We start from the raw sequence: 15,000 nt of genomic DNA on the forward strand, positions 1-15,000 counted from the left end.
ACTCATTAAATTAACGAAACTGTGGCTGAGTATTCCTGCGACGCGTACACCCATAACGTAATTCTACGGTGGAATCAGTGTAACGGTGTGTGTGACAAGACTGGACCTTTGAATTTCATGTACAATCCACACAATGAGCTTCCATACATGTATAATCTATACGGTGGCTTCCATACATATGCGCTGTACTCAGTTTTGGAGTCACCAGGCTTGAGTCGACTGAGATTAAAAAAAAAAAAGACACTTGCCCAAGATGCCATGTAGATAGATCGATCTCATGATTCTGAAGGGAATTTATTAACTACTCGCCTACTCCAGCGTCCACAGTTGAATGAGAAAGAAGGAACAACCTGTAATAGTAGTGCCGTAAATCCTCGAGTATAGTCCGCCCTTGAGTATAATACGCAGGGGATTTTTAGGGGGCTGTACCTCTGAAAAACCTAAGCCTTGTGTATAATACGCACCCCATCTCTAACTTGAGTCAAGGAGGTCTATATAACGTCCTTGGTTTGTAAACATATATACGGTAACGTCCTTTATTATTATTATTGTATATATAACATAATGCAAACGTGTAGCTTTTTTGTGCACTTTGTTTGTGGAAAATAAAGAAATAACAGTAATAACGTCAGTAAAAAATAAATATTAAGTAAATTGTCTTTACATATTTATCACTATCAGTTACAAGCCCGACATCACAAAATGCGTCTGAATAAACATTGCCGGACAGCAAATAGAGACTCGGACATTGCTTAGAAAATATTTTTCATTTTTAATCTCGTATATAGTACGCACTGGGGATTTTGACTTTTAAATTTTGGGAAAAAAATGCAGATTATACTCGAGGATTTACGGTATTGGTAAATATTTTTCAATCAGTCGAATGAGGCGGTGATATTTTTTGCTACAGTCGAGAGTATTTGAATGTGTAGCAGCAACGCTGTCCTAGTTCTATGAATAAGAGCTCCAATATGGCGATTTACTTCAGTTTTTGAAAGAGAACCAGATGTTTCTCTCGCTGGCGGTTAGATCTGGAAAAGATTTAATTTCTGATTAAAGGTGTCACAGCATTGCCGCCCCGTGCTTCACTCGAGCATTGAGTATCAATTATCACATATCAATTATCACATATCAATTATCACATTATCACATTATCCAAAATATCCGTCCATTTTCACATTATCACATTATCCAAAATATCCGTCCATTTTCACATTATCACATTATCCAAAATATCCGTCCATTTTCAAGAAAATGTTTTATGTATGAGCTGACACACCTACATGTGAATTGGGTCCGACTCGAGCTTTGTACAGGGTCTATAAACAATTAAGGTTAGAGTATTTCTCGATACTGAAAAACGTATCTTTGTTCTTGTAATGTAGTTTAGACAATCATCAATAAGACCCAGTAGATCTAACAGCAATGAAGGACCCATCTACCCAGCCACCGCTAAAAAAAATGAAAAAGGAAAGCAAAGAAATCTACGAAACTACCAAAAAAAGCGGTATAACAAACCCGCATATTGTGTCATTCTTTATCATAAACTGGTTGAAGAGAGGAAGATGTCAAGGATATTCTCGTGCGAACAATAAACATACCCATTAATAAACATCAACAGAGGATCTAAACGTGGTTGAATACTATCTGGTGCTATATTGGGAAAACGATGCAACCGAACCGAAGATATGTCATGATCGATGATCGATTAATATATAGAAGCGCTTGAAAAAAGAAAAAAAAAAGGTGGGTAGATAACCAAAGATCTGCGGATGTCTGTTCGTAAAAAGGAAAAGAATATTTTTTTCTTTTTCATAAAGAATGAGTTCTAGAAAGATGTCGAATAAGTAAATATTTTATCACCATCAATCGTGAACTGATGAAAGACAGATCTAAAAGGAGAGCAAAATAAAAGAAAAAACTCTTTGGTCAAGCATTTAAAATGGGAAGCAAAAAAACCGAAAACCCTGGTTCAATATTAGAGTATTTCCATTCCTTGAATGCCATATTAGCTTCCCAAGTTGCAGTAGAGATTCTTGGGTAAATCAATTTATATCTCAGAATTTGCCAACAATGCTAACAGTAAAAAATGAGTCTATGCGAGAGGAATATAATAAAATTTGAAAAAAGGTTATTTGAAGTTTTCAGAACGTACGTGTGTGTGTGTGTGTTATTCTTTTGCAAAAGCAGTGTTGAGAGTGATTTCGAAGATTCTGGCTACTTAGCCTTCATCAGTATATACTATGCACTCTACAATGAGTAATCTTTCATTGATATATATATATGTATATGTATATGTATATATATATATATATATATATATATATATATATATATATATATATATATATGTATATATATATATATATATATATATATATATATATATATATATATATATATATATATATATATATATATATATATATATATATATATATGCATACATTATATATATATATATACATATTAAATCTACGTACACATAATCCACCGAATACCAACAGGACTCACAAAGAGAGAAGCCCGTATATTCCTTCTGCTCCCAAAAAAAGGCTATATGCAGAGGCTGTACGAACTGCAGTAGCTGAGCAGCAAGCTTTTTTAAGCTTGGCCCAGAAAATGGTACAACAGTTAACGTGGATGCAGAGGGTACAGAGTCAACGCCACACGAACCATTGTCCAAGACCACCACAGATGATGGATCAGGGATGGCCACCGCTAACACCAGGAACCCCTGCACAGATATCACACCCATATTCCTACTGAATATCCGGGGCCTATTACGAACAGGCGGCAAAGACAAGTTCCTATACTTGAAAGACCTAGTAACATGCAATCAAGCAATATGCATGGTGCTTACCGAAACGCATCTAACACCTAATATAGCAGATGCGGAGATAAATATACCAGAGTATACCGTACTCCGAACAGACAGAAGGGATAGAAGTCATGGGGGAGTTGCAATGTACATCCGAGAAGATGTCACACCCCTACTACTACTATCACACTCAAACTCTGTATGTGATACTTTAATAGTACACATAAAACAAATTGATGTAGTTGTATGCTCAACATACCGTCCACCAAATACCGCAAAGCAGGAAGGTAAATTTGAGGACAGCCTCAGATGCATAGAACAGGTCCTGACAAATCTGGACCAACACATCAATATACTTTTCCTAGGCGACTTTAACCTCCCAAATGTTAAATGGCCTGAAGGTCACATCCTCTCTGGGATGTCACTGCATGAACAAAGCCAGGCAAAATCATTGCTAGAACTATCCAACATGCTGTTCATGGAACAAGTGATACTCCAACCAACCAGGGGAAGCAATATTTTAGATCTCTGCTTCACAAACAATGTGAGCCTAATCCATAATGTGAAAATAACGCCCACGTCTCTCTCAGATCATAACATTATAGAATTAACTATGTATGGTCCTAGACAACCCACTGACACCCACCCCACCAGGAGGACTCAAGCAATATCCAACCTGAATTTCCACAGGGCGGACTGGAAGTCAATTCGCAGAGAGATTCGAAATCAAAACTGGCATGACAGCCTTTCTATACAAGACAATGACCTCAAACTAAGTCATTTTATGTCAACCATACAAGACATATGCACCAAATACGTGCCATATAGAAAGACCAGCAAACATGCCAATAGAATTCCTAGAGACAGGAAAATCCTTATGAGACACAGAACAAAGGTCTCAAACCAGTTAAATAGAGAACTGGAGGATAGGAAAAGGGCTAAATTAAAACTAACACTATTAGAAATAGAAAACAAAATTAAACTCTCCCATGAAAAGGAGAGAGCAGAGAAGGAGAAGAGAGCAGTAGAAAGCACAAAAACAAACCCCAAGGCTTTCTATAGATTTGCAAAGGAGACTGCTACGGTACAGTATAAGATAGGACCCCTATTCCTGCCTAATGGCTCACTGACTGCAGATCCCACATGGATAAGTGAAGTGCTCAGTACACAATTCAAGAGTGTCTTCACTTCTCCTCTGAGTCACATGCGGATAAAGAACCCAGCTGATTTCTTTGACAATAGCACTCAGCAGAAAAAGACTGCATCCATTACCTACATCGATATTGAAGAGGAAGATGTGATAGCTGCCATAAATGAAATGAGCTCAAATTCGGCAACTGGCCCCGATGGTTTCCCAGCTGTCCTCTTAAAGTCGTGTAAACAAGAACTAGCAGGACCACTCCGGATACTCTTCCAGAGTTTCCTTGCAAATGGAAAACTTCCCAAAAAGCTGAAGGAAGGCACCATATGTCCTATCCATAAAGGTGGAAGCAGAGCAGAGGCTGGGAACTACAGGCCCATCTCTCTGACTTCACATATTAGCAAAGTCATGGAACGAATTGTCAGAAGGAGATTGATTGCGTTCCTAGAAGAAAATGACTTGCTGAATGAGACCCAGCATGGTTTCCGTCCAGGTAGAAGCTGCCTCACGCAGCTCTTGCAGCATTATGACTGGGTCCTGAAGCAGCTACTTGACCATTCAAATGTTGATGTGATATATCTCGACTTTGCAAAAGCCTTTGACAAAGTTGATCATGGCTTGATGTGTAACAAGCTGCGAAACCTTGGCATAGCTGGTAAATTAGGAGAGTGGCTGCATGACTTCCTGAATGGTAGAAGTCAGACGGTTGCAGCCAATGGAGAACTATCTAGGGAAACACAAATATTGAGCGGTGTTCCACAAGGAACTGTTCTGGGGCCACTACTGTTCATAGTGGCCCTTCTGGACATGCCCACGGTCACTCGGAGAGCCACTGTCACTAGCTATGCTGATGACACAAAGATATCTCAGGCAATAAAGAATCCTGATGATATTGTAAGCCTGCAGAATGACCTAAATGCAATATATGAGTGGGCAGAGCAAAATAATATGCAGTTCAATGCAAAAAAATTTCAAGTACTGCGCTACAAGACCACAAGCACCTCCCAACTGGCATACACAGGGCCTGGAGGTACTGCAATCCCAGAACCACAAACAGTAAGAGATCTGGGCATCAACATGTGTAGTGATGCATCATTTCACATGCACATTGTCAAGTTGACAGCAAAGTGCAGACAACTGGCAGGGTGGATACTGAGGACATTCCGTACAAGGAATCAAAAAGTCATGTTGACTCTGTGGAAGACATTTGTTGTGAGCCGCCTAGACTATTGCTCTCAGTTGTGGTCACCACACAGTGTTAAGCGGACAGCAGAACTCGAGGCAATTCAGCGGCACTATACAAAAAAGATCGCCACAGTCCAACAGATGAACTACAGGGAGCGACTGAAGGCACTAGGTCTCTACTCCCTGGAGCGCAGGCGGGAGAGATATGTAATAATATACATATGGAAAATACTGGAAGGACTGGTGCCAAACTTTGGCATCAAGTACTACAGGAATGCCCGCACGGGTCGCCACTGCATGGTGCCAAAGGTACCGTCCACTGCATCTCACATAAGAACGAGATACTGCAGCAGCCTCGGTTTCAGAGGACCTCAGCTCTTCAATGCCCTGCCAAAACATTTGAGAGACATGCAAGACATGGATACGGAGGTCTTCAAGACAAAACTTGACACTTTCCTCTCCACGGTACCAGACGAACCAATGGCTCATAATGAGACGCAGTTTAGGGCAGCTATGTCAAATTCTCTTATACACCAGATGTGCCATCAAAACTCTTGATTGGACCATGTCAGGTGGGGGAGAAGAGCCATGCGAGGAACGTGAAAATCTCGGTGGTGCACCAGCATGACCGCAGCCACTTGGCTGAAACACATAAATAAATAAATAAATAAATAAAATACATATATATATATATAGATATATACATATATGTACATACACATATGCATATATACATATATATATATATACATACAAACACACACACACACACACATACACACACACACACACACACACACACACACACACACACACACACATATATATATATATATATATATATATATATATATATATATATATATATATATATATATATATATATATATAAGTGATAATTCGAAATATGCGTATGCATCTGGTAGTATACCGTTTATAGCACGTTCACTGTCCTCAGTCCGATGGACCGATGCACGGTGGGCCGAAACGATCGTAGTGATTGATAAAGAATTTCATGAATTCCATTTTCTCTTCCTCTCATATGCTTTATATATATATATATATATATATATATATATATATATATATATATATATATATAGAGAGAGAGAGAGAGAGAGAGAGAGAGAGAGAAAGACAGTCAGACAGACAGACAGACAGATAGAAAATTATCAAACAAATTATTAAGTCCATTGTCCATTGAGTTCCACCTGAGATAGATGGAGAGGAATTATTTGGGAGGACATAAAAACTAAAATAAACATTAAAAGACTCGGATGAAGGAAAGGCTAGGTGAGGTGGGTGACATGGAGGTGGGGTGGGGTTGGATAAAAGAACTGCAGACTAAAAAGCGTTCACTTCTTTTTTGGCAAGACATAGTTCATAAATATTATCATCATTATCATCATCATCATCATTGCGCTACCCCCGCCACCACCACCTCTACAATTATTATCATGATAGCATAACATTCGCATTCGTTATCACCATCATCACTCTCATCATCACCACTATCATTCATCATCATCATCATCTTCATCATCATCGCTATCATTATAATCACTATCATCACCATCATCATCATCATCATCATCATCATCATCATCATCATCAATATCATCATCATCATCATCATCATGTCATCAACATCATCGTCAACGTCGTCGACAACTTTGTCATCATCATCATCAGCATCATCATCAGCATCATCATCATCAGCATCATCATCATCAGCATCATCAGCATCAGCATCATCATCATCAGCATCATCATCATCAGCATCATCATCATCATCATCATCAGCATCATCATCATCATCATCATCATTATGTCGTCATCAACATCATCGTCAACGTCGTCGACAACGTTGTCATCATCGTCGTCATCATCATCGTCGTCATCATCATCGTCGTCATCATCATCGTCGTTCGCGTCGTCATCCGTCGTTGTCTTTATCATCACCATTGTTATCGTCGTCTTCCCCTTTATTGTCATCATCGTCATCATCACCATCACATCATCACTGTCTTCATCATCCTCTTCATCGTAGACTTCCTCATTGTCATCGTCGTCGATGTCGTCATTGGCATCATCATCACCATCATTATCATAATTATCATTGTCGCCGTCGTTTCCTTCACCAGCATCATCGTCCTCATCATCCTTTCTGTTATCAAAGTCGTCGTGGTCGTCTTTGTTGCCGTCATCATCATCATTGTCATCATCACCACCACCATCTTCATCAATATCATCGCCATTGTCGTTATAGTAACAAGAATGAAATATCGATATAATTTAGTACGAAGCATTCACTAGAAACTTGTTTAAGGACCACCAACACAACCGCCACCACCGCCACCACTCTCGCCACCGCCATCACTCTCACCACCACCACTACTCTCACCACCACTACTCTCACCACCACAACTCTCGCCGCCACCACCCTCACCACCGTTACTTCTACTTCAAATAACTCACCGAAAGACCAAAATCTAATGACATTCCAAGCCAAAGACGCTATTCTTCAAGAATATCCAAAACCTTGCCTTATGGTTCATCTCTCCACGGACTATTTGCTGCAACAAAGAAAACTATTAATTAGGCGTAGGCAATTAATTTGCCTACTCGCCTAATTAATTTGATATATCTGTGTCATTATTTTCAATTACATTTTTTCCATTGGTCCGACAATTAAAAAGCAAAAGATTCGTATTGGAACCATATGGTTCCAGGTTGGGTCAGTCCCACTGCGCAATACCGTTTTTTTTTCCGTCCTTGTTTTTGTATACATTCGCTGCTTTCTTCCAAGGAGTCTAATGCTCTTAGCTTAGTTTTTCTTTGGGGTTGGCCAGATTGGAACAATATCGAGAATAACCAGCCGAAATTGCAAGGATAATATGGATCTCGACTGAAGAAAGAAAACTCCAATTGACCTGTCCGTGTTTTCTTTGTATCGATTATCTGTATGTTTTGTCCCTTTCGTGTATCACTAACTGTCTAGATGTTTTGCGTCCTTGTCCCATTCTGTATTATTTATGCATAATATATACATATATATATATATATATATATATATATATATATATATATATATATATATACTAATATATACTTTTGTTATTTACACCACCTGTCCTCGTCTGTTATTTTTTGTATATTCTCCCATATATATATATATATATATATATATATATATATATATATGTATATATATATACATGCATGTATATACACACATACACATATACACAAACACACAAGCACACACACATAAGGGGTGCCGAAAAGTTCCTTGTTTTGAGTAAAATGAAATACAAGAGGATCAGTTAATTATGAGTTTATTCTGCATATCCCCATCACAGATACGCATACCTATTGCAACAGTCATTCAGTTTATCTAAACCCTGTAAAAGAACGTGGACGGTTGGGCCTCCAGCCAGGCCTTTCGCGTTACCCTTAAAATTAGAAGCTTTTCTGAACCACCTCGTATATATATATATATATATATATAAAATACAAAATGGGACAAGAACGCAGAACATCCAGACAGGTGATACAACAAAAGGGACAACAAAACATCCAGATAGACGATACAAAGAAAACAAGGACGGGTCATTCGGAGTTTTCTTTCCTCCTCTGTGTGTGTGTGTGTGTGTGTGTGTGTGTGTGTGTGTGTGTCTGCGTGTGTGTGTGAACTTCTTTCAGTTCCGTTTATCAAACCCATTCAGAAGGCCTTGGTCGGCCCACGGGTATGGTAGAATACACTTGCCAAAGGCACTCTGCAATGGGACTCAGCTTAAGACTACACGGTCGTGAAACAATCTTCTTATCACACAACCACGTCTGCTCCTATTTATATATAAAAGATGTATTTGGATCTGCTTGAAAGTTTTATCTTCACTCCATCTTCCACTAAACATACCAGACCAGTAACTCCGATAAATATAGGACAAACAACACGTGATAACATCAGTTCGAGAAATAAGATAGAGATTGGCTGAAATACCAGTGACAGCAGCGTTATGTAATATCAGATCATTATATAACAATGTTCATTGTATGATAATCTTGTGGAATAAGTTCAAAACTCTGCTAGGAATATCATTTAGAATGTTCTGTTTTTAGATATTGCTGTTGTAATTTGGTCTCTAATCAACACTTTTGGAGCAGACTGATAATCGAAGTTTCATTAATTTTAGAGAGAAAAATACGACAACGTTCATACATAATCAAATGTGTTATATATAAATACATAAACACACACACACACACATAGATTTTATATATATATATATTCAGGGCCAGATGTTCCAGAAAAACCTTCAAGCAGCGCCTCTCCAACCACAGATCTTCGTTTACGAAGATATGTGTGGCGCCTGAAGGACGATGGGGCTCCATACGTACTCACGTGGAAGATCCTTTTTTCGGTTTCCGTCTACCACATCCACATACAAGGCTTTGGTTGGACCAAGGCTATAACAGAAGGCACTTGCGCAACGTATCACGCAGTGGGGCTGAACCCGGAACCATGTGGTTGGAAAGCAAGCTTCTTACCACACAACCATGCCTGCACCTATTTATCTATTTTTTTATTATTTATGTATTTATTTAATTTGTTATAGCGAGGAATCTTGACTACTTAGGACTCGATTTTGTTTCGATGTTCTGAAATATTCGTTAAACCAATTCCGCATTCAGAAAACCCATCGTCGCTTCAATAACCTTTATGGCCAGAGTTAAAAAAATATATTTCTTTATATTAAGAAACAAAATTCGCTTTATTGATATTCGTTATGACGGAATTTCCCTTGTGTCTGTTTTAATATATTCGATATGATAACTAACAATAATACGCTAAGTGTATTCGTATTAGCATTTACGTACGTATGTATGTATTTATGTATGTATGCATATGTGTATGTGTATTCTCAGTAGGTTTCTAATATGGGCCTAGTCGCAGCTTCCCAACAACATGATTCTGAGTTTCATTCCACTGCATGTCGTCTTGGCCAAGTGTCTTTTACTGCAGTGCCAGGCCAAACATAGCTATATGAATAAATTTGGGAACGGAAAGAAACCCATACTATGTATGTATGTATGTATGTATGTATGTATCGGTGATATGGTAGGCACGATGATGGGTGCCTGTGAGGATGGTGGTGTTGGAGTGGTAGGGAAAACAGCGGCAGAGTTGGCGGGGACATGGGAACGAGGTAGGTTGGGAGGTGGAGTTAGGGAAGAAACTGTGGACCAGAAGGTCACGCAGGTTGTGGGCTCGTTTGATGGAGGGAAGGGGTAGGTTGGGGAAGATGTGCGAGGCGGAGAGGGTCGGACTGGAGTCGCCTGAAGGCTCGGAGAATGGTGCCTTTGAAGAGCAGGGTGGAGGGACGGTAGGTAAGGACACTTTCCCAAGCGTCAAACTAATACACCTGTCTTCGTCTTTTGTTTTTCTGTAAATTTCAACTCTACACACACACACACACACACACACACACACACACACACACACACACACACATATATATATATATATATATATATATATATATATATATATATATATATCTTTCTCCGTTTTTCCATTCTTTGAACTTTCCGTCTTTCCGACGAAGCGCTCCGCCCGAAACGTCGTACTCTCTCTCTTTCCTTTCCTGAGCGTCCAATAACACTAACCGTATCACGTCTTCACTTTGTTGTTTTTTTGTTATTGTTTTTTGTGATTTTTTGAACTTATATATATATATATATATATATATATATATATATATATATATATATATATATATATGGGAGGATATACAAAAAATAACAACAGACGAGGACAGGTGGTGTAAATAACAAAAGTATATATTAGTATGACGCTCGGGAATACGGAAAGTCTTTGACGTTTCGAGCTACGCTCTTCAACAGAAAGAATACGGAGACAAGGAGAAAAACACGGAGAAAAAAAAATTGTTGCTTTTAAATAAAGTATATATATATATATATATATATATATATATATATATATATATATATACATATATATATATATATATATATATATATATATATATATATACTTTATTTAAAAGCAACAGAAATATAACAAAAGACTGTTACTTCGGTATATGTATATATATATATACATATACACTATGTATTTTTATATGTGAGTGCGTGCGCGCGTGTAATGTGTTGTCAACAGTCACAACTCGACAGCCGGTATTTGCTTGATACCGTGCTTGTAACCTGGCGGTTCGGCACAAGTGTAGGATATCATAAATTCCATGCTTTAAAGTGAATACTGGGGTCGAGTTGTTGGACTAAATCCCTTAAAAGCAGTGACCCAAAATGGTTGCAAACTGAATCAAGTCTCTTTTACTTGTTTCAGTCATTTGACTGCGGCCATGTTGGAGCGCCGCCTTTAGTATAACGAATCAACTTATTCTTTGTAAGCCTAGTACTTATTCTATCAGTTACTTTCGCCGAACCCCTAAGTTACGGGGACGTAAACACACCGACATCGGTTGTCAAGCGATGGTGGGGGTACAAAGACAGGCATACAAAAATATACTATATGTGTTTGTGTTTATATATATACGTACGACGAGCTTCTTTCAGTTTCCATCTACCAAATTCACTCACGAGGCTTTGGTCAGCCCGAAGCTATTGTAGAAGACACTTGCCCAATGTGCCACGGTGTGGGACTGAACCCCAAACCATGTGGTTGGGAAGCAAGCTTCTTACCACACACCCACACCTATACATATATGTACATGTAGATGTGTGTGTGTATATATATATATATATATATATATATATATATATATATATATATATATATAAACACCCTTACACACATCTATGTATATATGTGTATATGTATATATGTGTATATATATATATATATATAGATAGATAGATAGATAGATAGATAGATAGATAGATACATATATATATATATATATATATATATATATATATATATATATATATATGTATGTATCTATCTATCTATCTATCTATATATATATATATATATATATATATATATATATATATATATATATATATATATATATATATATATATATACACATATATACATATATACATAGATGTGTGTAAGGGTGTTTATATATATATGCGACGTCACTGTTTTTTTAGTTATCTTATTCTTACTGTCTATCTTTTTGTAGTGGATTTCTTTTTTCAAATGTATCTTAGTAAAAAAAACGAAAAAGGAAAAGGAAAATTAATGTCTTGATCAATCGAAACCCGTTCCAATATCTACAAAAGCTAGATCTAATGTCGAATTTCTGTCTTCAAAAGATTTCTACTAAATCCTCGTGTATGTATATGTGTGTGAATATATGTATATATCAATACATATATATATGAATGCTTTATGTGTTCATGTACGTATGTATGTGTATGTATGTTATTTGTATGTGTGCGCGTATGTGTAATAACTAAATGCGAATTGGTGGATAACAAGTGACGCTGTGACATAGCAGATACTAAATCGTTACACAAGACATAAGGTGTATAATGTGTACTAAAGTCATGTATATGTATGTGTGCATATATATGTATATATATATATATATGTATGTATTCTTGAATGAATGGGCGTACTCGTTTATGCGTCATGTAATATGTATTTAGTATACACACACATGCACCAAAGACAAGTATCTTCTACTTTAGCCTCGAGCTGGCCAATGCCTTGTGAGTGAATTTGATGAAAGGACATTATGTTGACACCGTCTTATATATCAATATATATATATATATACATATATATCAATATATATATATATATATATACATATACATATATATATATATATATATATATATATATATATATATATATATATATATATATAGAGAGAGAGAGAGAGAGAGAGAGAGAGAGAGAGAGAGAGGAGGGAGAGAGAGATACATATATATATATATATATATATATATATATATATATATATATAATACAAATAATATGTTAGTATATGCATATATACTTACGTGTATGTACATACCTACATCTACATGTATATATAGATGCATATCTGGCTACAGGATGTTGCAAAAAAACGTGGACAAAATGATAAACGGAGAACAGAAAACACACAGGCCACAAAGAGAACATTTCCTTCATCAGCTGCCACCATTCTAAAACTAAGCGTTTCGAAGAGTTAGGGCAGACGCATTGTTAGACTGGCTCTTCCTACGGACCACAAATTAAATTTAAATTAAATTTGTAACGTGGAGGAATGTAGTGGCGGACAGAAAACAAGACAGGAAAAACGAAACAGTGAAAATAAACAAGAAAGGCCAGACGTGAAAATAATATGTGTATACTGAACGCTGTGAAGCAACGAACTGGAAGGAAGAGAGACGAAGAATAGTTCGTGCGAGCCTGGCGATGGCCAAGGTAAGAAAGGAAGTAGTAGGCGGACACATGTGACCAGCGAGGGGTAAGGAGAAAGAGTGGTAGAGGGAGAAAAAGGGGAGGAAGTAGAATATAGGTGAGCAACGAGAGACAGGGAGGAAGAGAGAGATATAGTAGTGAAGGGGAGAGGCAAAGAACAGAAGGAAGAACGAGAGGGGGAGAACGATACAAAGATAGATAGAATCGCGTCAGAAATATAAAGTTAAAACTTACTTGCAAGGATGACGCGTGCGTTCGATCATGTAATACAAATAATATATGAGTATATGTATATATACGTACATGTATGTACATACCTATATATATATATATATATATATATATATATATATATATATATATATATATACATACATACATTCGCTTTTATCAAAACTGCCCGTTCGTCGGACAGTTTCCATCGCAACTGTCCGATGAACGGGTACGTGAAACTCTAAGTAACAGCTTTGTGATAATTTTGTAGCTTTAATATAAGTATATTACTGTACCTTTAGTATTTGAGTGCTGTTTTTTCCACTTTGTTTTGCACTTATGTGTCTACGTGTGTTACGCAAAAATGACATCTCATTTTAACAGATATTTACCAAAATTACATAAAAATATCTTGAAATATTCAAGAGTAAATCTATTCAATAAAATCGCCATTGGCTTCAACCATGGCCTCCAGACGACTTCGGAATCTCCTGCAACCCTTCTGGGCGGTCTCTTTGTTTAAGTTGGTGAATACTGCTATAACCCTTGCCTTCTGTTCAACTTTGCTGTTACAAAGAGTTTTGTTGGTCTCACGCTCAGCTGTACCCCACATATAATACTCAAGGGGAATACAGTCTGAAGAGTTAGGTGGCCAGATGTTAGGGGTGATGTGGTCGCAGAAATTGTCTGACAGCCATGACTGGGTTCTCCTGCTTGTGTGACATGGTGAAGACTAACGTTGCCAGATATAGTCTTCCAGTAGTCACTCTCTTGACCGAGGGCAGTTCTACCTCCTCCAGGCACTTGATGTAGGCTTCCGGGCTATGTCTGAGGCCGTGTGGGAAGATGAATAGACGCATAACGTCGACATCACTAGTGATCACTCCAAACACCATGATGTTGACTGGATGTTTGATTTTTATCACTCTCGATATATGTTTCGGGGACACAGCAAGCCAAGGCTTGCTCTGTGTGTTCACCATTTGTTTGTATTGGAACTTCCGGCGTGAATGCCAAGCAGTACAGCATCTCATCTGTAACCTTTTAACCATGCATATACGTACGTAGATAGATAGAGAGAGAGAGGGGGGGGAGAGAGATACATACATCCACCGGACTCATCCGAGATTTGTATGATCGTTATATTGACGACTAGGTCGATACTAATTCTCTTACCAGACAATAGTTCAACCATTTTATCTCGCGTTAAATCCTTACACTCTG

The sequence above is a fragment of the Octopus bimaculoides genome, chromosome 5 (assembly GCF_046866305.1).
Source record: "Octopus bimaculoides isolate indiv1 chromosome 5, ASM4686630v1, whole genome shotgun sequence".
NCBI lineage: Eukaryota > Metazoa > Mollusca > Cephalopoda > Octopoda > Octopodidae > Octopus > Octopus bimaculoides.